This window comes from Ochlerotatus camptorhynchus, unplaced genomic scaffold (genome assembly GCF_037179485.1).
Source record: "Ochlerotatus camptorhynchus isolate MF236.1 unplaced genomic scaffold, CSIRO-AGI_Acam_v1.1 ptg000094l, whole genome shotgun sequence".
NCBI classification, from domain to species: Eukaryota; Metazoa; Arthropoda; class Insecta; order Diptera; family Culicidae; genus Ochlerotatus; species Ochlerotatus camptorhynchus.
In genome coordinates, this window is record NW_027040584.1 from 2,291,148 (window position 1) to 2,319,118 (window position 27,971).

General features: G+C 36.2%; 1 protein-coding gene and 1 pseudogene across 1 annotated transcript in view; both read left to right on the plus strand.

Annotated features, from left to right (window-relative positions):
* The window catches only part of LOC135698754 (glutaredoxin domain-containing cysteine-rich protein CG12206-like), a 162,830-nt gene that overhangs the window by 87,658 nt on the left and 47,201 nt on the right, over positions 1-27,971 (plus strand). The gene's annotated exons all lie outside the window — the stretch shown is intronic.
* LOC135698785 (uncharacterized) lies at positions 1,891-6,232 on the plus strand (annotated as a pseudogene).

A 27,971-nucleotide genomic window follows, 5' to 3' on the forward strand; every position in this document is an offset into this window, starting at 1 on the left:
GTACCTGTGGCTTGAAAAGCAGCATTTTCATAGCTTCCGGGACTGTCAACCAAGAAATTTACGTGAAAGAGTGTTTGAATAAACGTCTGCTGCCTTTCCTGAAGAAACACGGTTGTTCCGTACTGTTTTGGCCGGATTTGGCATCTTGCCATTACGGTAAAAAGGCCATGGAGTAGTAAGCCGCCAACAACGTGCAGGTGGTTCCCAAGGACAAGAACCCTCCCAACACGCCAGAGCTACGCCCAATTGAGAAATACTTGGCTATTGTCAAGCGGAACCTAAAGAAGACCAAAAAAACTGCTAAGGGCGAGCAGCAGTTCAAGGCAAACTGGCTTTCTGCGGCGAAGAAGGTGAACAAGGTGGCTGTACAAAATCTGATGGCAGGGGTCAAGCGTAAGGCCCGGCAATTCGGATTTGGAAAAGCGGAAGCCTAACTGAATATTTTTCCTGAATTTTATACTAATTGAACTTGAAAAAGAAATTTAATTTGATTTTTTAAATAAACGATTTCACCGATTTACACGCGTTTTCCCTTGACCAAATTTTGACCGTATCACCCTTTATAAGGTTACTTTGGAACTCACATGAAATGTTGTGCAAGCACCATAAGTTCAACAACGCCCAACTTTGGACAGCTCAATGCTTATCCCATTTACTCTTTGAATCAGCAAACACCAACATGATTACCTGCTAGGAAACACCAAAGAATATATAGAGATAAAGCTCAAAAATACAGTTTTAACTGATAGTACTTTAAAAACATCATGCTGTCCCATATTGGACCCTGCCAACCCACGGCACCTGCACGGTAATTTGGGCCATCAAAATGGTTAATCGGTTGCTAAGCGAAGTACTTCTCAAACATAAGCGATACAATTCTCAATGTTTCAACTTAACATGAAATTATCACCCATCACTCAACATGAAATTATCACCCATATGCCCGTACACACCCGAAACCCATCCCCACACAAAATCAAATAAAATGGTTTATGTATGGTAAACACGTCTGGACATTACCGACATTAACATCTTCACTATCGCAACTACGGGTAATCATCGAAAGTACTTGCATTTTACTAAGGCACTTTTGAGCAAACTGCAATCACCCTCTCATACTCGAAATGTGCTACGACCAACCTGGCTCAACGATGCCCTATACGCCCTCTGATCAAAGCGCAGGGATTACTGGAGTTGGCAGATGTTGTGTTAAAAGTCATGGCTTCAACATTTGCTCTTATTTGGCGTCCAAATGTTGAATAATCACTTCCAAAATAGCTTTTCCTGTTCCTGAAACCATTGCTGGGGCTCCAAGTAATTGACTTCAGTGTACTCCATTGACAAGAATGCGATTCGATGCTTGTGTTCATTTCCCGTTAAAGTTTTTCGTCCCAGTGAACCGTCAAGACGTCATGGAAGGTTTTCCCATAACTTTGGCAGCCGCTGCAAGAATAGCAGCTGCCCGATAATTGCTGACCATGGAGCATCTAACGCGGACCCTACACGATTACTTTCATTGACAATCATCGTATTGTCAATCCATTCAATATTGACGTCAATACATCGATATTGACGATATATCCACAGACAAACAGACATAACACTCGCAAGTTGTTCATAGAACAAGCATTTAACGGTCAATTTAGAAGCATCGTAGTTGGTAGTACCGCCACCTGTGGCGCGCATAGTCATTTCCCTTGAGTTTGACGTTTACACACTACCGCCATCTGTTCAGCGTATTACAAGAATAAAAATGTTCTAGTGATACTCCCAAAATAAGAACATAGACTGAGAATCGATACCATAACTTTACAAACTGGTAAATATCTTATTTGTTTTCTCTAGGGGCCAACGAGAGACAAACCGCAGGCTTTTTGAATCGCTCAAATTTTTTCAATCACGTGTGACAACGGTGCCAATATGTTGGATGCAGTGAGGCAACTGAAGCAGTAGTTTGAAGCTAACTGCCTCCCGGTCTACGATTCTACCGAAGATCCAATCGATGAGGAGATTGGAAGACATCAGGAAATACTTACAGCGGCCCTGAGTGATCAGTTGCAGGAACACCTGAACCTTGTTAGATGTGCGATATACACTGCAATTGACTATTTTGGACGTTGTCAACAAATAGGACGAGGGAGTAAGGAAACTGACCGAAGTGGCTAAAAAATGTAAGTCGATGAAATATGCCACTTTTTTTTTAGTTACATGGCACCAGCTATTCGCCGGTATGGGGACAAACACGTTGGGGAGGGATCTATTTGATGATTTCAAAGTTTTTCGAGCAAGGTTATTTTTCGAGCACCTTGCTGAGCAATTTCAGGGATTAGTTATGTTTCAAGAGATCATTTAATCCTTTGAATAATTTTTTATTGACAGATCTCTCACACAGCTGGGAATTCGCCGAATAGTACGAGCAAGCTTCCACCCATTGTACATGCTAACAAAAGACATGCAGGCAGAGCATATCTCGTTGTCTGATTTTTACTTGCAGTGGCTTATTGTCACTCAGGAAGTCAAACAAACCGAGCCGAATGCTTTTGCTGGTCAGCTGGTGTCCAGGGTGAATAACCATTTGCAGATTTTAAAAACTTCAAGGGCATTTAAAATGGCCCTCTATTTAGATCCACGGCTGAATTACGCAGGATCGAAGCTATACAGTATTCAGGAAAAGGAGGAGATTCAAGTAAATAATTCTCTCTCTTTCTCTTTCACTCCCCCATTGAAACTACCTCCCACACTCCCACTTACATATTTCTTTATCTACCTCCCACTCTACTTCCTGGACTGTTTACCTAGCACAATACCTACTTTACACTCTATCCACCTGCCACGCAATTCATCCCACACTCTATCTAACCCCAACTCTACTTTCCACCCACTAAATATACATCACACTGTATCTACTATCTATTGAGCGGCACATTACCGCATATTAGTCCCATCTTTCTTTGATTTCCTAATTATATGGGACAGTTAGCATTAGCATTAGCATCGAACAAGTTGCACAATATCGTAGGTGGTACGAATTCAAAACTATTAAGAGCAAGACGGATATCTATTACTGGACAGATAGTAAGTAGGAAGTAATTACTATCTCCCAGATAAAGACATATCCCACTCCAACAGTTAAGGATTGTCCTGGCCACGTCCTTACAACTGGTAGGGATAGGAAAGGTATGTTAGTCCAACATTTACTTAAGAGAGATGCAGAGAACTCTACGACCCCTCATAAATGTCTCGGGAATTTAGGAATTATGTTAGTAGGGAAGGTAAGGCATAGGATACACCCAGTCAGTGTTGCTGGCATATGTAGTTTTTTTTTTATTAAAGTTGAAATTGCTGTCCGGATCATCTGCTGGAAGATAAGGTTGCTGAAATAAAAAGAAAATATTACATAGTGAACTCGCCATCGTTGTCACACCCGTAGCTAATTAAAAGGAAGGAAATATGTTGTGTTTTATCTTTTTTTCTTCTTCTATTGATTGAGAGGAAAACTCGCGGGAGTGAAAATAATTTTACTACCTCTTCTCCCGTAGGCCCAAAACCTCTATGTCTTTTCAATTTGAATTATAATTAATTTCATGTTCATGTGATGCACTCAAATTATACGAAATTTATTTCGTTTTCGTTTTTGCGGTGCTACACTGCCGTACACCGAAATAATTTAGGGTGTTGATATAGGATGCACCTTTGTTTTAAAACTAATGATGTTAAGCTGTCAAAGACTCGCGCTTATTCTTGTTTACACTACACCGGTGCTACACCGCAATAACGAAAGCGACATAACTGGAACAAGCCCACCAAATACAATAACCATGGCAGAACCAACACAACCTTAATCAGTTTTTTCATACACAACCACAAACGAACAAATTTATTCTTATCTCATTAATTTTCATTGTTTTTGGCAACATTAGAGGAGAAAAGGAGACAAACTATCAAAAGTAAGTAAAAGTGAACTGGTCGCTGGGAACCATTTTCTAGTCGGGTACTATCATTACATCTATACTTTTTTTAAATTGACACTAGATGGCATTACAACAAACGCTTCAATTGGTTGTTGTCTCGCCTATCTATACCATTCTATACTCGGACAAAAAATGCTACACTAATACAATTCCACACATTTTTATTGACGAATTTCCACATGATTTTTTATGTGACCACACATAAACAGAATCCACCCAGAAGCACACATAAATTTATTAGTCAAAAGAATAGTATGTTTGGTTACACATGGATTTTATGTGTACACATATTAAGTATGCGTCTGACAAATAGATATAATTCGTTGATCACATTTCAAAAATTCATGTGTGGGACACATACAAATAATCTTTGAAATTTTATCAGTGTGCTCATATCAGTTCACTCAAAAAGCGCAAAAAGTGTATCCACATACAAATGAGCAAAATTCCACCCAAATTTGAGGAAACGTCACCCACATTGCTGCAGCTTTTCCGGAAAATCTGCATCCCATTCCCGAGTAAACCCACCCTCTACATTTAACGCAACACAAAACTATTGTACTTAGCTTTTTTTGAAGGACAAACCATCCATTCCTTCTTTTTCGTCTTTCGGCCATCTTACGCAGAGGACGCAACCGTTTGTTTTTTTTTCTCGTATTGCACCGTCGTTCAGCCATCCGGTTCTTTCTGCTTCTCGCCATTTTCCTTTTTATTTTTATTTTTATTTTCACAATCTGCGCCAACTCTTTTTCACACTTTTAGACCTTTCTGAGACTTCTAACACTAATCTTTTGCATCAAATCACTTTCCACCTTACTTATTTAAGCCTTACTCATATCTTTTTTAATAAATTCCACCAAAAAACATTGGAATTATGATTTAACTGGGTCGGCTATTTTTTCCACTACCACTTGATGCGCCAGTGCCGGCAGTCTCCTTCCTAATTATATGGGACAGTTATACCATTATGGGAAGACTGTTTACCTCCACTCTATCAATCTCCAACTCTAACCACATCCTACTATATCTGCCTCACTATATACCTACCACTCTATCTGTGGACAACTCTTCCTGCCTCCAACTCTTCCAATGATTTATCAATTCAAATTGCAGGCTTACATCGTTGAGACCTGGAACAGGATCAACGATATTCGCACACCAAAATCAAAAACATCTTGCGATCCACCATCACCTTTTGCTGTGGAAGACGAAAATGATAGCTTCATTACAGAACTCTTCGGAAACTCTACAGTAACCACATTTGCTGGCGCAGAGTCTGGTTTTATGCATGAGCATGAGCATGAGCATGATTGACTGCCCACGGTTGCTACTCTGTTATTGCCAGACCAGCTGTAATTACACAGAGAACCAATAGACGATGCTTGGGACTAGCAATCATCCTCAATGTGTAAAAACTGGTGATCTCAAACGGCCGTGCCTGAGCTTAGGTCAAGAAAGGAAGGGGTAGGAATGTGTTGACGTGGCACTCGCTTTGATGTAAGACGATAACACCTCTGCACTTCCACGAGGAATCACTGGGATTTTGGGTAATAGGGTTGGGTTTGCAGCAGGGTTCGTTTTGGTAGACGATAAGCTGAATTGATGTCCTAACAATCATATAACGCGAAGGAGCTTGGGATTGAACTCACGGTCTTCTGCTCAGTAAGCAAAAACGTTTGCCACTAGGCAGACGAGGTCCTTTTTAATCATCGAGTTGCTGTTATTACCATGTAGTCATGTTAACAAATAAAACGATTGACGAATCTGGAATGTGGATGGGCTTGAGATTAGACTCATAATGTTCTGCTCAGTAAGCAAAACCGGTTATTCCAAAGCCACCGAGCCCTTCATATCACATTATAGCGTTACTCAAGTTTTTGTAACTATTCAAACCCGGCACCGACAACAACGAAATGCACGATAAACCATTTGCTGGCGAAGAGTCTGGTTTTATGCAGCAATTAAAGGCAGTGGAAGTTGAGCAAAGGCGAAGCATCAATTTCGATGTGTGGAGATTTTGGATGGAACGTAAAGGAACACACCCTGAGCTCACTGCGGTAGCTTCCGTCGTACTATCCACACCATCCAATCAAGTATCAGTTAAACGCGCTTTCGGCGCATTGGCATTGGTTCTTACTAACGCACGATCAACACTTGGAGAGGACACTCGACAAAATTTGTTTCTATTTAAACTCAACAAGGAGTTATTTGACCAAATTCTGCCAACGATGTGTGATAGGAAAGACGATAATAACGAGTGAATTTCCATTGTAGAATTATTGTTTGTTGTCGCCTATTTTTAACTGCATATTAACAGAGTAAAAACAATCTTAGATGTAATGTTACAACTTTACAGTGATTCATTTATCAGTATCTATTGTTTCTTTAGAATACACATTTTGAGTTAGAACGAGACAGGAAATTGCTCAAATTATTTAGTTATATTTAACAATTAGTCGAACTGATCCTTCTTTGAAATAAATTTGGACTTTCAGCAAAAGCAGTTTTATCTACTAAAAGTTTTCTTATTTATTAAATTACCTTAAATTTAGACTATATTTACAAAAGTAAGCGCATTTTACAACGAACACATGGAATTTTACTTCCACCCTTTCCTTCTTTTAATTGAATAACAGTCAAGAGTAGCTGTAAATACTACATATTGAGTCTTGAAACTATAAGCATACTTAATTATATAATCTTTATTAGGAATATTAACTAATCAGTGCCAATCATTAGGGCGAAAAATGAAATTACTTTAACCTCCGATTTCTCGCAAATAAAAGCTCACTCCTGTAAATTAACGATGTAGTGGAAACATTGATCTGAAGGTGTCGTTACTTTGCATATGTGAGCTTTTATTAGCGAGAAATCGGCGGTTTGAGTGATTGTTTACAAAAGCACCAGCGATTTCACAAAACTGGACCAACTAATTTCTATTTTTTATAAAATGCACAAATGTTGGCTACTCTTCTCGTGGTTCTAGAAGAAAAAATCTCAAAATAATGTTTTATTTCAAAGCTCGAGTGGTAGTAAACGTCATTTTAACTGCTCGAATGAAGTGATTAATTTCTTCCATTTGAAATATTTTGCACCGAAATCTTACTACCGTCGATTGCGGATCATTATTGCAGTCTTGCAGAGTTGATCACCCAACCGTCCTTTATGTATCCTAAAATTAACAGAATAATTAGAAAGCGTCAATTAAACTCACCTTAACCAACTTCCGCGTGTCATGTTTCAATCGTTTTTGTTTGCGTTGAATGCTGTTGTTTAGGTAAAAGTTAGCTGGAAAGTATATAGTCATATTAAAGATTCCATTACTTACCGAATGATGCATCCAGTTTGAACGGGTATACACAAATTTTAGTAGAGGGACGAAATATTACTCTCAACAGCTGCACAAAACATTTTATATTATTGTTTACATTTTGATCTAAGAGCAAGAGGAGACAACTGGCTTCTTTTTGTCTGTGAACGTATTCTTCTTCGCTCGCGAAAACGGCCGTGCTAGAGTCAGTGTATAATGAGTTACGCCAAGAGTGAAGCCAAGTCTACCTATTGAACTGTCAAACCGGCTACCTATCGTGCAAAGTAAACAAACATTACGATGCTATGAAAGGTCCACGAAAGGTATTGCAATTAAATATAAAATATGATCGAAGAAATGAGCATAAACACGCAGTGAGCATTACATTTGTCATGCGATACGTTTTGTAATGGTCAGTTATGAGAATTTCTACTATTTTTCGTTAAGGTAAATTGACAAAATCACAAATTTAATGATGTACTACAGCCGTTACTTTTTTTTTCCTCGCTAGAAGTCATTTGAAGTTGATGCAGAAGTCCTCTGTTGCCAAGTGAAAAGAAAAGGAATCTTTCGAAAACCGTGATGCGAGTGCAACTGTTTTTCTCTTGGCGTGACTCATTATACACCGACTCTAGGCCGTGCATAAACTATTTCACTATGGGCGACGCAGTCGACTGTCAAAATACAACAGAATAGATTTCCTGTTGTAAAAATTCTCGCGTTTCTGTAGGTTCGCCCGACCAATCGTGTTTGACAGAAAATTGGTTCATAAAAGTTCCCTCCTGTCTTCCTTCCTCTTAGATTTCTGAAATGAACCGACCTGAGTGAAGTGCCAAACGTCAAAACAAACTGCTCGAATCAGAACGCGAACTGCTTAAGGTCCGTTTAGACTATGTGATTTCTTGGTCTGATTTTGACCGCCACCATAATGAGAAACTTGCTCGATTTTACTTTCGACACACTTTGTCAAACTCCCCTGTTTGCTGGTGTTCACACTGCTTCCATAATTAATTATCGGAAAATTGCTCTAGCTTCGGCAGGCGTATTTGCTTTTATTATTTTAAATAAAATGAGAAAGAGAAGGTGAACTTTGTGGAGTAGGAAATGGTTGCTCTGGAAGAACACCGGCAGGGATCTGGCTCATCTTGTTTTTCAAGAACAGTGATATGAAGGCGAAAAAGGATTTCAAAACTTCGCCGGTATGTCGATACCAACTTTCCAGAAGCTAGTGGGAAAAGTTCTCGATAGGTTAGGTTAGGTTATCTTTATTAGCGATACTTTTAGCCAGAGGCTGGTTAATCTCTTTAAGTTCTCAATAGATCTATATGATTCCTTGAGTTCTGAACATTCCGGTTAAGTACTCAATTCTGAATATTTCTCTGAAAAGCTTCGGAGGTCCCTGACATTTTGTTTCTGTTCTCTGGTAAAATATCTTTGAAGATCAACAAACTTTCCTGAAGTAGTTCTGCAGATTTGTTTGAAGTTCTGTTCTGCAATTTGACTCTAAAAATTTACAAAGTTCCTGAATCTATGCAGATTTAAGATCCTTAATTATCTCTGATGTTCACTAAATTTATAATAATCTACGAACTTCTCGAACGTTCTGTAATTTTATCTTTTGATTTTCATGATTCAATTTATATCTGTAAATATCGCTGAACAGCTACACAATTTCCTAAAGAAAAAAAAATATCTAGGAATTTTTGAGCTTCCCGGAAGATTAAGGAAGTTCCCTGAAGACCTACTAATTTTTAAGAAGTTGCGCAAATATCGTTAAAGATCAGCGAACTTCCCTGAAGTTCTGTAAATTTCTCTTAAAATCCAAGAACCTCAATCAAATTCTAAAAATTTATTTAAAAATCGGTAGATTTTTCAGTAGATTTTTCAGCAGATTTATTTTCTACCCTCTGAACTTTTCTGAAGTTTCTATAAATTTTTTTGAAGTACTGTATTTCTGCTCTGAAGATCTACGAACTGCCCTGAAGTCCAATAAATTTCTCAGTAGATCTTCGAATTTCTCTTAAGTTCTGTAAATTTATTTGTGGATTCTTGGACTTCCATAAAGTTCTGCAGATTTATCTGAAATTATCTAAACATATTTGAACTTCGCTGAAGTTTTAAAAATTTCTCTGAAGATTTACGAATTTCTCTGAAGTTGTGTAAATACTTCTAAAGATTGGCGCACTTTGCCGAAGTTTTGTGAGTGTTGCTGAAGTTATGCAATTTTTTCTAAAAATATACGAACTTCCTGAAGCTCTACAGACTTCTCTTAATATCTACGGACTTCTCTTAAGTTCTGTAGATCTATCTATTTCCAACTTCCATTGAGTTCTCTAAATTGGAGACTTTTGTGCATGACTTAGATTTGTTTTCGGAATTGAAGTATTTTTCTGAAATTTTATGAATTTTTCTCAACATCTCAAATTTTTCTGAAACTGTGAACGACTGAATGTCTCTGAAGATCTGCAAAATTCCTTGCAGGTCTGCAGATTTCATTTAATATCTACTCTTTTGAAGTTCTGCAAATACCTTTAAAGTGATGTTGTCTGAAGCTCCGTAGTTCTATTCTCAAGTTCTACGAATTACCTTGAGGCTTATTAAATTTCTCAGTAGATCTGAAAACTTCTCTGAAGTTTTGTAAATTCCTCTGTAGGCTCTCGGGCTACTTTGAAGTTCTGAAAATTTCTCTGAAGATCTTCAAAATTACCTAAAGTTCTCAAAATTTATCTAAAAACATATGAGGTTCGTTGAAGTTTTAAATATTCCTCTCAAGATTTACAAGTTTCCCTGAAATCGTATAAATATTTTATTAAAAATCGCCGAACTTCCCTGAACTTCTGTAAATTTCACTGAAGATCCATTAAAATTTCTGAGATTTTAAAAACGTATCAGAAAATCTGCACCCTTTCTTAGAGGCCTTTAAATTTACCTGAAAATCTATGCCCATTCTTGTATTTTTTTTGCAAAAGTTCTGTAATTTTTTTCAAAGTTCTGTAGCTTTGTTTTGAATATCTACGAACTTTTATGATATTCAATAATTGTTTAGTAGATATCCAAACTTCTGGGAAAATCTTTACATGTACTGTAAATTTTTGGACTTGTCTGAAGTTCTGCGAATTTCTTTAAATTTCTGTAAAATTTACTGAAGTTTTGTAGTTCTGCTCTCAAGATCTAAGAATTACCCTGAAGCTCAACAAATTTCTTAGTACATCTCCGAACATCTCTGAAGCTCTAAACAAATCTTAGTAGGCTGTCTGGCATGCTTATTCATATATTTATTGACCTTACCACGAACAAAGCCATTACGGCATCTTTCGGCCAATTACACTGGAAAATAAAACACAAATCAAACGTTCTTGAGGAGTTCAAATCCGGTAAATTTTAGAAAAAAATCAATATTTTCTCCTCACTTGTCGCTATTTTGCTGAATGAGTCGAATGAAAATTAAACACAAACCTTTTTCGTTCGACAAAACAAACGTCAAATTTAATCATCATGTCGGAAAAGTGTGAACGCATCCGAACATTGAATCCGACAAAATTATCGAGCAGTCCGCTCGAATCAGACCAACAAATCAGATAGTCTAAATGGACCTTTAGCAGGAGGGTTAGTTGATTTGATGGCGAATAACGAAATTAACGCAAATGATGTATATACAAACAGCATGAAATAAGACCGAAATGGGATTGTTGATGTTGAAAGGTGATCTGCTCGAAGGGAAGACATTGATTTTCAGTTGAAAGTGTAGATTGACAGCTTCATATTTCACTTGAAAATGACTTTGTCTGGCCCTGGATCTGTCATTTGCAAAACGAAAAAAAAAAAGCGTAGGTGACACTTAGGAAAAATTCAAGAAACTTCAGGGGACTACGAGGATAGGTCCAGGGGCCCCAAAAGCGAATCCGGTAAGTCGTTTTCTGCCCAAATATTTGAAAAATATTGCACATAAGTTTGAAAATTGGATCCGATTTTTGTAAATTTTTAAGTGTCTAAAGTTTTCAACATTTCAAAAGTTTTCAGTTTTTTAAAAAGTTTTTTTTTTTAATCTGAAATATTGAACACGGACATTTTTTTTTAAATTTAAGTTTTCATACCTTTTTTTATTTTTGATCAAACAATTCTACATTTATTTTACCGTGCATTTTTTCCCTATACTTTTCCGTACAAAGTAGTCTCAGACGTCATTTTGATTTGAAGTGACGTTTTCGTGCTAAAATTTATTGAAAAATGTCGGATACGACATTTTGAAAAACAAACAAAGCTAGATTGAAAATGGACGATTTCGACGCCAATACCGAGGGGGGTGACACATCTTAATCACAATTCTAAACTGTACCAAACCATCATCCTCGCTTCGAATGAAACCTCAGACCATTCAAATCGAAACAACGAAATTGCTTTTTCGAATGATAGCTGCAATCCAGCCCAGTGACAGGCGTGTAGGCCACATGTTATACCGTGACAGCGGGCCCAGCACAGCAAAATAAATGATTTGAGCCCGGGACATGCTGCATACTGTCAAACGCTGCTGTTGGTATTGGCCTTGTCACTGGCCTGCTGCAATCGGACGGTTATTTTGTAATCAGATGATGCTCCTCTCGAATACAGGATGAACATTGATAAGAGAAGCGACCGGACTCTGTGACTGAAACAGTGTTGTTAGGGCGATTTTCAGGAAAAGATTGATCTCGACAGATCGATTTTATTTACGGCACTAGAATCGATTAAGTCGATACCAAATAATCGATCTTTGCAGGATCGATCTTTTTTTTTGGATCTTCGTTAGGTAGCTCAGTCGGTAAAGGTGCAGCCTCGGGCGCAGCTACAAAGCAAGACCATGTTTGAGGTGGCTGGGTTCGATTCCCGGTCCGATCTAGGAATTTTTTGGGTTGGAAATTTATCGACTTGTACTTACCACACAATTGCAAAAATGGTACAGGCATTGAAAACTTCCAATTAATAACTGTGGAAGTGGATCTAGAACATTGAGTTGAGAGCGCGCAATAAGCTTGAAATGTGGAGAAAAAGAATAACAATAAGAAGCAAAAGTTGTTCAAGAGATTTGCTGGTTTATCAGAAGGACTTATTTAGGAAAATAGAGACGGTAGGATAAAAAAAAATCATGTGGAATCAAGGAATCAACAATGTGCTATAATCAATGCCACAAATTCTTTCAATTGTAAAAAATGTAAAAATGTGATGACAGTCATCATAACCCCATATCATGGAGTTTGGGCTGGCAGATGTCATTTTTAATGAAAGATCACACGCGATATTTACAGAGATACTTCTGTCACTATCATCGAATGAGAAACGATGATAAAGATTTTATTCACAATCTCATCGATTTTTTTTTTGTCATGACAGAACGTGACAGTGTTATGATCATCGTAATTACTAGCTCATTTATTGCTATTAATGTTACTTGTACCGAGGGAATCTTAATAATATTTTAACTCTACCGATTACATACGGTTGGTTGCTTAAATTCATCTAAATTAGTTGTAAATATTGATGTCCAAAACCGCATAAGAATTATTCTCATGAGTGCTTGATCATTAGAAAATGACAAGAAAGTTAATGATAGGTAGTTTCGTCTTGTTATAGTTAGAGGACCTGTTTTCTCATTGTCACATTGTGATATTAACCAGCTCTGCATGGAATATTAGCTTGGTAACATGGAACTACTCGTATTTGTTGTCACCTATTGTATATAACATTAGGAGCGACTATGGTGATGCAGATTTTTAGGTTATGTTCATTAAATTGTCCAAATGGTTTGGCGAGAACAGAATTCGATTTGACATTCATTTGTTTCCTTGAAGATCGAAAAGATCGAACAGAAAGATCGATTTTAACGATTTTTTTAATATATAAAAAATCGATACTAAAAATCAAAAATCCAGATTAAAAAGATCGATCCAAGATCGCCTAATTCTAGGTTGGCCTCTACGTCGGACGATGATACTGGTTCGAAGATGGATGCGAAATGCATCGCGAAGAAATTGCATGCTTCTTCTTCACTATTGGACTCTTTGCCATCATAGATCACATTAGACGGAACTGATGAACTTTTCTTCTTGCTGTTTACGAAACCCCAAAACGATTCCGGATCCCGGCGTAAACCAAACTGCACCCTCATAACGTGTGATTTGTAGAGTGAAGCATTCAACTTTCTGTAGCCGTCGCTCGCCCGCCGTTTTTGTGAATGGGGTGGAGCTTAGAATGTATTTTTACTTAAAATCTAAAAGCATAAATTTAAGTATCGTCCGGTTGTTTCACTGCTAACTACTGAAATCTGTGATTGAGAAATAACCTGTCGGATAATAAAAGCATAAGTTGAAATAAACGGGAAAATAATTTCAATCAAACGCACTTTTAGTCGAGTTGCGTATGTTTCGGCTTCGGACCATTTCCTCAATCGGAAGGCAAACCTTTTCTATGACGGGATCAGGAACAAGTGTTTCTTATGCAATATAGTGAGCCAAGTAAGCCAAAGGAAAAATAGAATACTGCAGACTCTATTTCATCCTTTCGGCTTTAGATTTCCACTTTGTTGTTTATTTTCTGTAAACACAATGGCGAAAACTTGTTGTCCCGTGTAATCAACGATGACATTCAACCACACAAGTTGTCAATTAAGATAGTCTCCGTTCAAAGATTTCATTTTCCCCCTAGTTGGAAAATCTGCTTCACAGAAAGTACAAAACCACATTAGAAACATGAAATGCAGTGCAGTGCAAAACATCTTTAGACAATTATCTGCAATCTCATCTCGGCTGCTGGGAAATGGCTAGTATAGCGACGGTAGCCTCATCTCAAAACTAGTTCTGTTTTTTTACCCCACTCGTAGAGACCCTAGCAATCACCATCATCATCTCGAATGCTAACTCCAACGCTACATGCATGTATCTACACACCAGCCAATCACTCCATTACGGAGCAGTAGAAAGTCATTTTCAAACCGGCAACGACGACCGCCCGGCAAGCTCCCGCACAACAGCTTCATCGAGGGTGGGGGGGGGGGGGGGGGTAGTGCTTCCAGTTCGGAGAGCTGCTCGGCGAGCGACAGTTTCAAGGTTCCGCTTTTGAAAGGAGGCCAGTTTTTCTGGATTTCCACTCCGAGCTGAACTTTTCCTACTAGGTAGTGTGGATTTGCCAGAGAAGAAAAATAGACAGTGACAGCAGCGTCGGGTGATTAAACGATTCATGACGCGTTTTGCAACAATGTCGTAAGGGAATTTGCAGGAAATGAACGTGCAGCGTTTCACATGGCTTTCCTAGGAGCAGGAAGCGTTTTGTTTGAGATGAAAGATGAAAGTTGTGGTTTTGATTGGAATCAATGCAAAAGTCGGACTCTTACATCCAATTGGTTTTGCAACAGCGTGTTCTTGATTGGATGATGGAGTGATCATCAAAATGGAGATTCAATCTCCTAAATGAGGTAACCAGAGCACTTAAAGAAATTCGCCAAATTCGATGGTTTGTGTGTATGCCATCCACAATGAGCTAAATCTCTCCAGCAGCAAATCAGAGATCGATTTCGCCACAGCCAGCTGAAACCGATCGCCCATCAATTGAGCCACATCTCCTGTTTCGAGTGTTATGCTAGCGATTTTCCCAGACGTGTGCAGTTGGTGCCACCAAGTTTAAGTTCTCAATTAAGGCGGAGAAAGTCCATTGTGGATTTTCTTCGGAACATTCATCAACATTTATCTGTTCGAACGTCGAGCTCAGAACGAATCTCCGATCTTATCAGATTTCGCAACCACGTCTGATGCAAGCCCACAACAAACGCAACTCGTGTGTGCGCACATAACCAAGCGGAAAAGCCGCTAGAGTCGCTTTAAGACGAAAAAGAAAGAAACACAGAAATGTGATGTAATTTGCGTGTTTTCTCTGTTTGGCTGTTTGGTCTTGCGCCAGATTTTTCCGTTTTTCGCATTAAGCTAGCTTAGGCCATGCTGCACAGATACGATTGCGGTACAAGACTGATCCGTTTAGGGTCGGTGGTGGCGGGAAAAACCACTGGCTGGAATCATGCATAATTACTCCCTGTTTCTTTGGCCTGTCAGGTCTGATTGCACCATCGGTACGTCTTTGTAAGGGAATTGACTTTGACAGGTTGAATTACGCTCTTGTAGTGTGTCGGGAGGCCTTTGTCGGCTTTGGAGACAGTTGTGTGTTATAATGTGACAAGGTAATGACTCTTCAGAAGGTCAGAGGTCGGCAAAAAAAATGAAAACTGAATTTTAGGGTTAGAACAAAAAGTAACAGGTAAACTTTGAAAAAGAAAATATACAACAAATCAGTAAAAAAGAATACAGACTGACTTCAGACTTATTTATGAAAACATGTGACAAATATACAGAAACAGGTAAGTAGACAAATCAATAGAGAAATAAATAATATGTTGAGGACACCTAAATGAAAGGACATTTTTTATTCAATAACCAGGTCATAAAGCTGGTTACTCACTGCTTTTTGCATGTGCAGCCCATTTAAGGAATGCACACATAATTTAGATCCCTTTTATAAAAAAGTAGAGTACGGCTAAACTTGTCTGCTATCAGCTATCAAAATTTCCATAAACTTTAAAAATACTAAGTTGTTCGGATACTGGAGTAAAACGAGGCATTCCACGAAGGTTCGCAAATCGATCCTGACCGATCACTTCCAATTACGCTGAAACTTTGCACAGTTGTTCCTTTTTAGTAAAGGCGCCATTTTGTGCTCTCAGTTTTTTAGTTTTTACGACTACTTTTTGAAAAGGGCCTGTGTAAAAATAGTACTAATGAGTTTAAAAATATATATTGCCGAAACGCTTTGTTTGATTGATTTTAGGTCTAGAGCAAAGTTGTACATATTATTTTGGCAATTGTGTAAAAAATAAAAATTTCGTTTGTATCAATGAAAAAAATTATATTTCTTATTAAAAAAGTTTACCATCACCAAACTTTGCCAGTTTGTAGCAAATATTATGAGCTTCAATGAGGCTTAAAACAAAAATTTTCAAAAATGTAGTTTTTGAGAAATTAATTTTTTTTTAATAAGAAATATATTTTTTTTCATTGAAACAAACGATTTTTTTTTACAGTGTATATTTTTTACATTATTGCCAAAATAATATCTACAACTTTGCTCAAGACACCAAATTAATCGAACAAAGCGTTTCAGCAATATAAATTTTTTAACTCATTAGTACTATTTTACACAGGCCCTGTTAGAAAAGTAGTCGTGATTAAATTTGAAGAACTGATAACACAAATTGGCATCTTTACTAAAAAAGAACAACTGTGCAAATTTTCATCAAAATCGGAGCCGACAAATAAAAAAAAAACGTAGGATCAAAACGCTACGATGATTTATGAAAGACGTTTCGGATTTTGGACCTGGCGAAGCTATGAAAAAAGGTCGAAAGACAAAAGATCGCAAGGACAAAAGGTTGAAATTCGACAAGAATTTCGAATGAAAGTCGTCAAGAATTTTACATAAAATTAAACAAAGATTTCGAAATAAATTCTTCTGGAATTTCGAATGAAATTCTACAAGAAGTTTGACTCCAATTGTACAAGAATTTCGAATGAAACTGTACAATAATTTAGATTGAAATACTACAAGAATTTCGAATAAAATTCAACAAGAACTTCGAAAGAAATTCTACAAGAAATAGGAATAAAGTTCTACAGAAATTTCGAATAAAATTCTACAGGAGTTTCAAATTATAATCTACAGGAATTTTGATTAAAAATCAACAGAAATTTTGAATGAAATTCTACAGGAATTTTGAATGAAATTCTACAAGAAGTTTGAATCCAATTGTACAAGAATTTCAAACGAAATTTAGCAAGAATTCCAAATGAAATTTGACAATAATTTCGAAAGAAATTCTACTAGTATTTCAAATGAAATTCTACAGGAGTTTCAAATTAAAGTCCACTTGAATTTCAAAATAAATTCGAATGGAATTTCTAATTAAATGCTTCAGGAATTTCGAATTAAATTCTGCAGGAATGTGGAATTAAATTCTACATGAATTTCAAAATAAATTCTTCACGAATTTCGAAATAAATACTGCATGAACTTCAAATGAAATTTTTAAAAATATCAAATGAAATTTTACTAGAATTTCGAATGATATTCTACGATCATTTCGAATGAACCTCAACTAGAATTTGGAATGAAATTATACTAGAATTTCGAATGAAAACCTACCAGAACGAAATTCTACAAGAATTGAAATGAAATCCTATTAGTATTTCGAATGAAATTCTTCAATTATTCCGTATTAAATTCTACTGTAAGTTCGAATGAAATTCTTGAAGAATTTATAAAATACTTCTAGAATTTCAAATAAAATTGTACAAGAATTTCTTATTGAATTTTCCAAAAAAATTTAATGACATATTACAAGAATTTCAGGTGAAATTTTGTCAGACTTTCTAATTAAATTCTTGAAAAATCTCGACTGAAACTCTATAAGAAATTGAAATGAAATTCTGCAGGAAATTCAATTTAAAATTTTACAATAATTTTAGATGGAATTCTACTAATATTTCTAATCATATTCTACAAGAATTTTGAATAAAACTCTACAAGAATTTTAAATGAAATTCTACAAGAATTTCAAATGAAATTCTACAAAAATTTCAGTTGAATTTCTACAAATAAATTGAATTAAATTCGGCAAGAATTTCGATTGAAATCCTACTAGAAATTTATATTAATTTTTACAAGAATGTCGAATAAAATTCTTCGAGAATTTCGAATGAATTCCTTCAAAAAATTTGCATAAAATTCTTCACTAATTTCGGAAAAATTCTACAAGAATTTTCAATGAGATTCTACGAGCATTTATAATGAAATTTTACAATATTTTCTCATGAAATTTTACAAGAGTTTCGACTGTAATTCTATGAGAAATTCAAATGAAATGTTACAAGAATTCCGAATGAACTTTTACATGTATTTTGAAAAACAAAAATTTACAAGAAATTTCTAATGAAATTCTACACGAAATTCTCTTAGCTCAGTCGGTAAAGGCAAAGCTACAAAGCAAGACCATACTGGAGGTGGTTGGGTTCGATTCCCGGAATTTTTCGGGTTGGAAAATTTCTCGACTTCCCTGGGCATAGAGTATGATTGTATTTGCCACACAATTATACTAATGCAAAAATGATACAGGCATCGAAAGCTCTAAATTAATAACTGTGAATGTGCAACCAGAACACTAAGTTGAGAGCACGCAATAAGCTAATATGCGATACGCAATAAGCTTGAAATGCGAGGAAGAAGAAGAAGAATGAAATTCTACCAAAAACAAATTTCGGATGAAGTTCGACTAGAATTTCGAATGAAATTCTTCAAGAATATTGAAAGAAGTTCTACTAGAATTTCTACTGAAATTCTACAAGAATTTCTAATCAATTACTTTAAGAATTTCGAATGAATTCCTGCTCCTATAAATTCTTCAATAATTTTAAAAAAAATCTGCAAGAATTTCGAATGGAATAAGATCCGAATTCCGCATTTTTAGATTAAATTCTACGAGAATTCCAGGTGAAATTCTGAAAATTCGAATGAAATTCTAAGAATTCGAATGAAATTCTAAGAATTCGAATGAAATTCTACAATAATTTCGAATGAAATAATACAAGAATTTAAAAAAAAAAAACCTACAAGAATTTCGAATGAAATTCTACACGCATTTAGAATGAAATTCTACAATATTTTCTAATGAAATTTTACAATAATTTCAACTGTAATCTTATAAGAGTATCAAATGAAATGCTACAAGAGTTCCAAATGAACTTCTACAAGTATTTTTAATTAAATTGTACAAGGAATTCGAATGAAATTCTACACAAAATTCTTTTATAATTTCGAATGAAATTCTTCAAGAATTTATGAAATTCTTCTACAATTTCGAATGAAGTTCGACTAGAATTTCGAATAAAATTCGTCAAGAGTTTCTTAAGAAGTTCTACTAGAATTTTTAATGAAATTCTACCAGAATTTCTAATCAATTTCTTTAAGAATTTCGAAAGAATTCCTACAAAAATTTGGAATAAAATTCTTCAATAGTTTCAAACTTTTTACAAGAATTTCGAATGGAATTCGACCAGAATTCCGAATAGAATTCAACAACAATTATGAACGAAATACTGCAAGAATTACGCATGAAATATTAAGAATTCAAATGAAATTCTACAAGAATTTCGATTGAAGTCCTACAAGATTTTTTATGAAATTCTACAATAATTTCGAATGAAGTTCTACAAGAATTTCAAATAAATTTAACAAGAATTTCGAACAAATTTTTCAACCATTCCGAATGAAATTCCACTTAAAACAATTTCGGATGAAATTCGACTAGAATTTTGAATGAAAGAAGTTCTACTAGAATTTCTACTGAAATGCTACAAGAATTTCTAATCAATTTCTTTAAGAGTTTAGAATGAATTCCTACAAAATTTTGCATAAAATTCTTCAATAATGTCGAAAACATTCTACAAGAATTTCGAATGGAATTCGATCAGAAATCCGAATGGAATTTGACAAGAATTTTGGATTAAATTCTACAAGAATTCCAGATAAAATTCTAAGAATTCGAATGAAATTTTAAAAGGATTTAAAAAAAAATCTACAAGAATTTCGAATGAAATTCTACAAGCATTTAGAATGAAATTCTACAATTATTTCGAATGAAATTCTACAAGAATTTCAAATGAAAGGCTATAAAAATTTCAAATAAAATTCTTCAAGAATTTCAAATGAAATTCTATAAGAATTTCGAATAAAATTCTACAAGAATTTCGAATGATATACAAGCATTTAGAATGAAATGCAACAATATTTTCGAATGAAATTTTACAAGAATTTCGACTATAATCTTATTATAATTCCAAATGAAATGCTATAAGAATTCCGAGTGATCTTCTACAAGTGTTTTGAATCAAATTCTGCAAGAAATTCAAATGAAATTCACCACGAAATTATTTCATAATTTCGAATGAAATTCTTCAAGAATTTATGAAATTCTCCAACAATTTCGAATGATGTTCGACTAGAATTTCGAATGAAATTCTTCAAGAATTTCTAAAGAAGTTCTACTAGAATTTTTAATGAAATTCTACAAGAATTTCTAATCATTTTCTTTAAGAATTTCGAAGGAATTCCTACAAAAATTTGGAATAAAATTCTTCAATAGTTTCAAATTTTTTACAAGAATTTCGAATCGAATTCGACCAGAATTCTGAATGGAATTCAACAACAATTATGAACGAAATACCACAAGAATTCCGAATGAAATACTAAGAATTCGAATGAAATTCTACAAGAATTTCGATTGAAGTCCTGTAATAATTTCGAATGAAATTTTACAAGAATTTCAAATGAAATTCTATAAGAATTTCGGATGAAAATCTACAAGAATTTCGAATGAATTTTTCAAAAATTTCGAATAAAATTCTATCAAAAACAAATATGGGATGAAGTTCGACAAGAATTTCGAATGAAATTCTTCACGAATATTGAAAGAAGTTCTACTACAATTTCTAATCAATTACTTTAAGAATTTCGAATGAATTCCTACTCCTATAAATTCTTCAATAATTTCAATAAAATTCCACAAGAATTTCGAATGGAATTCAATTCGAATTCCACATGGAATTTTGACTGTAATCTTATAAGAATATCAAATGAAATACTACAAGAGTTCCGAGTGAACTTCTACAAGTATTTTGAATTAAATTCTACAAGAAATTCGAATGAAATTCTACACGAAATTCTTTTATAACTTCGAATGAAATTCTTCAAGAATTTATGAAATTCTCCTACAATTTCGAATGAAGTTCGACTAGAATTTCGAATGAAATTCTTCAATAATTTCGAAAGAAGTTCTACTTGAATTTGTTATGCAATTCTACAAGAACTTCTAGTCAATTTCTTTAAGAATTTCAAATGAATTCCTACAAAAATTTTGAATACAATTCTTCAATAGCTTCGAAATTTTTTTAACAAGAATTTCGAATGGGATTTGACCAGAATTCCGAATGGAATTCAACAACAATTTGGAATGAAACTAAACAAAAATTCCGAATGAAATACTACAATACTACAAGAATTTTTTTGAAACTCTATAAGCATTTTGAATGAAACTTTACAATATTTTCGAATGAAATTTTACAATAAATTCGACTGTAATTTTATGAGAATTTCAAATGAAATGCTACAAGAATTTCTAACGAAATGCTACAAGAATTTCGAATGAAATTCTACAAGTATTACGAATGAAATTCTACTATCATTTTCAATGAAATTCTTCAAGAGTTTATGAAACTCTTCTAGAATTTCGAATGAAACTCTACGACAATTTCGAACTAAATTCTGCGCGGAATTCGAACAGCATTCTTTTAGAATTCCTCATGATTTTTTTTTCCATAATTTCTAATGCAATTCTTCAAGAATCTCGTATAAAACTTGACGAACGAATGAAATTCTACAAGAATTTTGAATGAAAATCTAAGGGAATTTCGAATGAAATTCTACATGAATTTCAAAAGAAACTCTACAAGAATTTCAATCGAATTCAATCAATTCGAATTTCGAAAGACTCTACCAGATTTGCACTAAAATTCTACAAAAATATGGAATGAAATTCTACAAGAATTTGGAAAGAAATTCTTCAAGCCCTTTCGATATTTTGTCATTTTCGCATTTTGTCCCTTTCAACTATTTTCCATCGACCTTTTGTCTTTCGACATTTTGTCTTCCGACCTTTTGTCTTTGAACCTTTTGTCTTTCGACCTTTTGTCTTTCGATCTTTTGTCTTTCGACCTTTTGTCTTTCGACCTTTTGTCTTTCGACCTTTTGTCTTTCGACCTTTTGTCTTTCGACCTTTTGTCTTTCGACCTTTTGTCTTTCGACCTTTTGTTTTTCGACCTTTTGTCTTTCGACCTTTTGTCTTTCGACCTTTTGTCTTTCGACCTTTTGTCTTTCGACCTTTTGTTTTTCGACCTTTTGTATTTCGACCTTTTGTCTTTCGACCTTTTGTCTTTCGACCTTTTGTCTTTCGACCTTTTGTCTTTCGACCTTTTGTCTTTCGACCTTTTGTCTTTCGACCTTTTGTCTTTCGACCTTTTGTCTTTCGACCTTTTGTCTTTCGACCTTTTGTCTTCCGACCTTTTGTCTTTCGACCTTTTGTCTTTCGACATTTTGTCTTTCGACATTTTGTCTTCCGACCTTTTGTCTTTCGACCTTTTGTCTTTCGACCTTTTGTCTTTCAACCTTTTTACTTTCGACCTTAGTGGTTGACTTGGAAATCTTCTGTATCTACTCAGGAAGCCTTGGATGTCTGCTGAGAATGATCTTGAAGTCGTCAGGATTTGTGCAGAAAGCGCTCTAAATAGAGTCTGACTGACCAAGGTCAAGAACTCTTCTGAGCACACTATAATGCCATTTACCTACCAATTCTGGAATTTCATTTGACATGGGAATCATCTGTCTCTGCTCAGAAAGCCGATGATGTCTGCTGAACATACCCATAAATAATATTTTTTGTCCATTTAGACCTTTTGCCCATTTCAACCTTTTGACCAATTCGACCTTTTGTCCATTTAAACCTTTTGTCAATTCGACCTCCCTTCGACCTTCCTTCGACGTTCCTTCGACGTACCTTCGACCTTCATTCGACCTTCCTTCGACTTTCCTTCGACCTTTCTTCGACCTTCATTTGACCTTCCTTCGACCTTCGAACTGATGTCATTCGACCATTTGTCTTATAAGCTCATTAAAAAGATATCTGAACTTTGAACCTAGATCTACATATGAACACGCCCTAAGAACAGTACAGTGAAGTCTTTTGGACTTGATCGCAAATATCTATCTGGACTTCGACCATCCTTCGACCTTCCTTCGACCTTCCTTCGACCTTCCTTCGACCTTCCTTCGACCTTCCTTCGACCTTCTTTTGACCTTCCTTCGACCTTATGTCCTTCGAACAATTGTCTAATAACCTTCTTAAAAAGCTCTTTGAACTTTGAACCTAGAATTACATCTAAACACGCCGTAGGAACAGTACAGTGAAGTCATATAAGCAGTATTTGAAGTATTTTGGACTTGACCGCAGGAATCTATCTGGACTTCGACCTTCCTTTGACCTTCCTTCGACTTTCTTTCGACTTTCTTCAACCTTCCTTCGACCTTGCTGGAACCTTCCTTCGACCTTCGAACTGATGTCCTTCGACCATTTGTCTTATAAACAACTTAAAAATCTCTCTGAACTTTGAACCTAGAACTACATCTGAAAACGCCCTATGAACAGTTCAGTAAAGTAATATAAGCAGTCTTGTGGACTTGACCGCAGGAATCTATCTGGATATGTCTGAGAAGTATTCTGGATTAGACTAAGGAACCCTCATATACTAGCCTTGAAGGCATTAAAATTTACTTTAAACCCAACCTGGCATTTGGTTGGATTTTAAGTAAAACTCTATACTACGCAAGAACATAAAGTCCTTTGAAGCCCTGCGGCATCAGTCTAGTTTGAATATATTCCGGATTAAATATATCGAGAAGCTTTTTGAACATGCTTTGGAATAGAAGTCTTCCGATCATGTCCTGAAAGTACATTTGATCTGGAAGTCTTCTGAATTTTAGCAACAATCTTGGTTTAATCTGGAATTAATGGAATTGCTCGGATGTTCTCTGATCTTCCTCAAAATACTAGGAACATCCCTGAAACTGCGCAAGAATCATTTAACTTCTTTGTAATTCTCTGGACTGTCCTGAAGATCTCAGAACATTGCTAAAGCTTTCGTAAACTCCCAGAGTTTCTTGGAGCTTCTGGAAAGTTCCTTCAATTTTATTGAAGTTAATTAAACTGCTCGGAGAATCACTGATCTTCTCTACTGTTCTTGAAGCTACCCTAAAGTTCTCACAAGTTTCCTGCAGTTCTTGGTACTGTCCTGAAATTAATTGAAGTGTCCTAAAAATCTAGAAACTTCCCTGAAATTTTCTTCTGGACATCTGTTATGGTTTAAAAATGTTTTAAGTGTTTCGAAATGGTGCTGCCATGGATGTATCGACACTATCCTTCACAGATCTTTTAACGATTCTGAAATTATTGTGACTGCCCTTCAGATCTCTAGACCTAGTTAACCTCAGATTCTTGGAGTTCTCTGGATTTAACTGAAGTTTTCTTGCCTTCCTTGAATTTCTCTGAATAACCTTAAAGTTTCAAAAACTTTTCAAAAGTTCCTGCAGTTTCCCTGAAGCAGATGGAATCGCCTTGAAGTTCTCGAAGTTTCCCTAAAGTGCTCACAGAACCTTACTGTATAGCAGTCCGTTCAAGAAAGTCTCCTTCTCCTGTCATTCCTTAGAACTTCATTAAAGTTGCTACGATTCTTTGACTGCTTTTCAATGTTCTAGAACTACCCTGATGTTCTCGCTACACTTCTGGTAATGTTCCTGGAGTTGCCCTAAAATTAATAAAATTGCTCTAAAGATCTCGAAACTTTCCGTCGTTTTCTGAATTTCCGTGATTTTTTTATGGAACTTCGGCAACTCGACCTTCTCCGATTTGGTGATGATTCACATTTTTGATAAATTTCTACCATTTTGGATCTTGTAAAACTTTCAAAATGGCGTCTTTGACCTTTTTCAACAAACAGCACCTCTGATCGAATTGGAACCGGATAGGGGAAATGGCTCTAATTTTGGCCTATGGATCTAAGATTGGGCCCATCGCTAAAAATCAGCTATTTATCAATTTTATCTAGATGAACGCGTCATTGGGACGGTACTTATGGATATTTTTGATCGCTATTGAAAATTTAGTCGATTGCTGAATTTATGTATGGGCCCAAATTAGGGGCATTTAGACCAACAATTTCCCCTACATGGACGTAGAGAATGTCTGTTTAAAACTAAAAAAAAAATCGTCGGAACCCCAGTAACATTGCAAGTTTTATCACGGCTTTAAAGCATTCTTCAAGATCAAATCATGGTCTTCAAGATTATGATAAAACCAAAATTGTTATTTGGGGAGTCTTCATCAGTTGCAGCATGTCTTTAAACATCTTCACAAATCGTGAAATATCTTCAAAATGTCTTCACAGAATTTCAAATCTCTTAAAAATAAAGACATCTTCAAATCGCCATCCCTGCTCAAAATCATTCCCACCATGATGAGAACGAAAATTAATAATGACAACAACACAGGCGATAATGAACATCTTTCCACGAATGAACAAAAACAAATGTTGAGTTCGAAATTCAACGGTTGCCTCGATCAAGAGAATGTTGTCATGTGAAAATTCAAATTCATACAGGTAGTTGGTTTATCTTTCAAGGTTGTCTCGATTTTCAGCTAATTTGAGTGAAGGAGAAATGATTTTTATCAGCACTGGCTCGGATGATGTTCGACGTTATACTAATTGGAACTTCCTTCAATATCCACAGGCATTTTGAGGCATATTACCTTTTCTAATTAATTCATTCATTCGGCTCATGCATGGCTTTGGTAAAACTCTACGGAGCTGAATGGCTCCACAATCAATGCCTCACAATCAAGCTTCATTTCCATCTCACGCGGGCAGCATTGTAGTTTCATACAAATTTAACGACCCCTCGACCATCGAGCAAGTTCAAGGTAACAAACAAAGCCTTCATAAAACGAAAACTGATAGATATGCTACAAAAAACAAAACCATGAACGGAAAATGAAAAGCATGATAATTTTAGCAAACATTTCACTTTCCGACGTAGGTCTAAATTATGTTTTTATAATCATGACCGACCGACACGAAGCCCGTGACGACCGTGCGCGCAGATCTGCCTCCAACTTGCTCAGTGCTGCTCGGATGATGATGGCGAAGATTCATCCCACCAAATCTAGCCGGCTGATGAATTCCAATCAGGAAAAAGTACAAAGAGTTTGGATTTCGTTTCTTTTCTTTAGCCAAAAACCCAAACTTTGACGGGCTGGAGAAAGCTACCGCACTGACGACGACTGCGGTGTGGTCGTTGTTCGGAAGGTCGGTGTGGTCACTTTCCACGGACGCGTGCTCGCGCGTGGCGCTTTTTCGACTAATGTACATGTGTGAGTGTGTGTCCATGCATGCATGTGGTGCAGAAGGTTTTTGACTTTTTCGGTTGCACGTTGATGCCTGCCGTAGCCACTGTTTATTTATCTCGTTTTAATTTGGATATTTAAAGGGGGGAAAAGTTTCGCCCATTGGAAAGCGTGGTAGCGTGGAATTATTGAATAAAGGTTAAATATGGGTCAGATGAGGTGGAGGGGTAGTGCACGTGTCGGTCACGGGTGTGAATTTTTGGTAATCAAAGGTTTTATTTGCAATGGAAAATGGCGAAAGGCAATTTCGCGATTTTTGCTTTTTGATATTAAAGATTCGAGATGGTTCAGAGCGGTTTGTTTACATACAATCCGTACCAGCAAGACTTTGATTACCGAACATCGCTTAGTGCGAAAAGCGTTATTTATCTGGGCACGAGTGGTAAGGAAGTAGGATTGCTTCACTCCACCATTGGTTGTATTTTATTTGATAACAATCGCCGAGTTTACATTCAGAACAGGGAACCGCATCGTCGAATTTACTTCACCTTTTTTGACATCTGGCGGTGGTTTGCATGGACTTTTGATTTTTCTTTAATTTTTTTTTAGGGCGAAAGATTTTTTAAAAGAATATTGGTTGGGAAACACATCTTTTCGTTTTCTGTATTTTAAAATCCGCTTTTATAACGGCGCCGGTGGTGTAGTGGTAAGCGTGATTACCTCTCACCCCAGCAGGCTTGGGTTCAATCCCAGTCGGCGCCGCCGGGATGTTCTGAGGCATAACATCTCTGATCACGCCTTCCTTCGGATGGGAAGTAAAGCCGTTGGTCCCCGGTTCATGAGTTGATGGGTCGATAGGTAGGGTCCAGGTGTGGGAGCTGCCTTCCTGGTACGTCGGTAGCATTGGTGCTCAGCACGGAAAACAAGAGCGACGGAAAAAACAAACCGAAGGAATAAAAAAAAAAATCCGCTTCAAATGACTAACTGGCAAAGGTAAGCAAACCACCACTAGATGTCAAACTGATGAACTCGGGTTCATGGTGTTCATCAGGACGTCAGCGTGCAGCATCCTATAGTGTTATCGACATGTCGATAGGTTGACGGACATAAGATTGAAGGACAAAAGGTCGAAGGGACAAAAGGTCGAAGGGACAAAAGGTCGAAGGGACAAAAGGTCGAATTGTATTTAGGGGGCCGATAGGTCAGATCAGTGTTCGGAAGCTCATGCATGAGTTTTGCCTTCGCAAATTCAACGTCACAAAAATCACCGATGAGTTTTCAGGTTCAAAATTTCATTTCATTATACGTCGGCGCTATTTATTGTTATTACTATTGTTTGTGTATCAGGAGTTGCAAAAATAACATAACATGCTTAAACATGCTATCAATTGACGTTTGAGTGGTTTTTCTGAGTTCAAAGCTGAAATGATTTTTCGACGTTGTGAGTGTGAGTGCGTGAATATGCATGAGAATCTCAAGCGTGAATTTTGTTTGCCGCATTTGCACGGGAGTTTATTCGGCAAGGAGACTCAATGAATGAAATTTAAGAATGATTTTCCGAACGCTGGGTTGGACGGAGAAAAGGTCGAAAAATTAAAATAAATAGCGAAGGGAC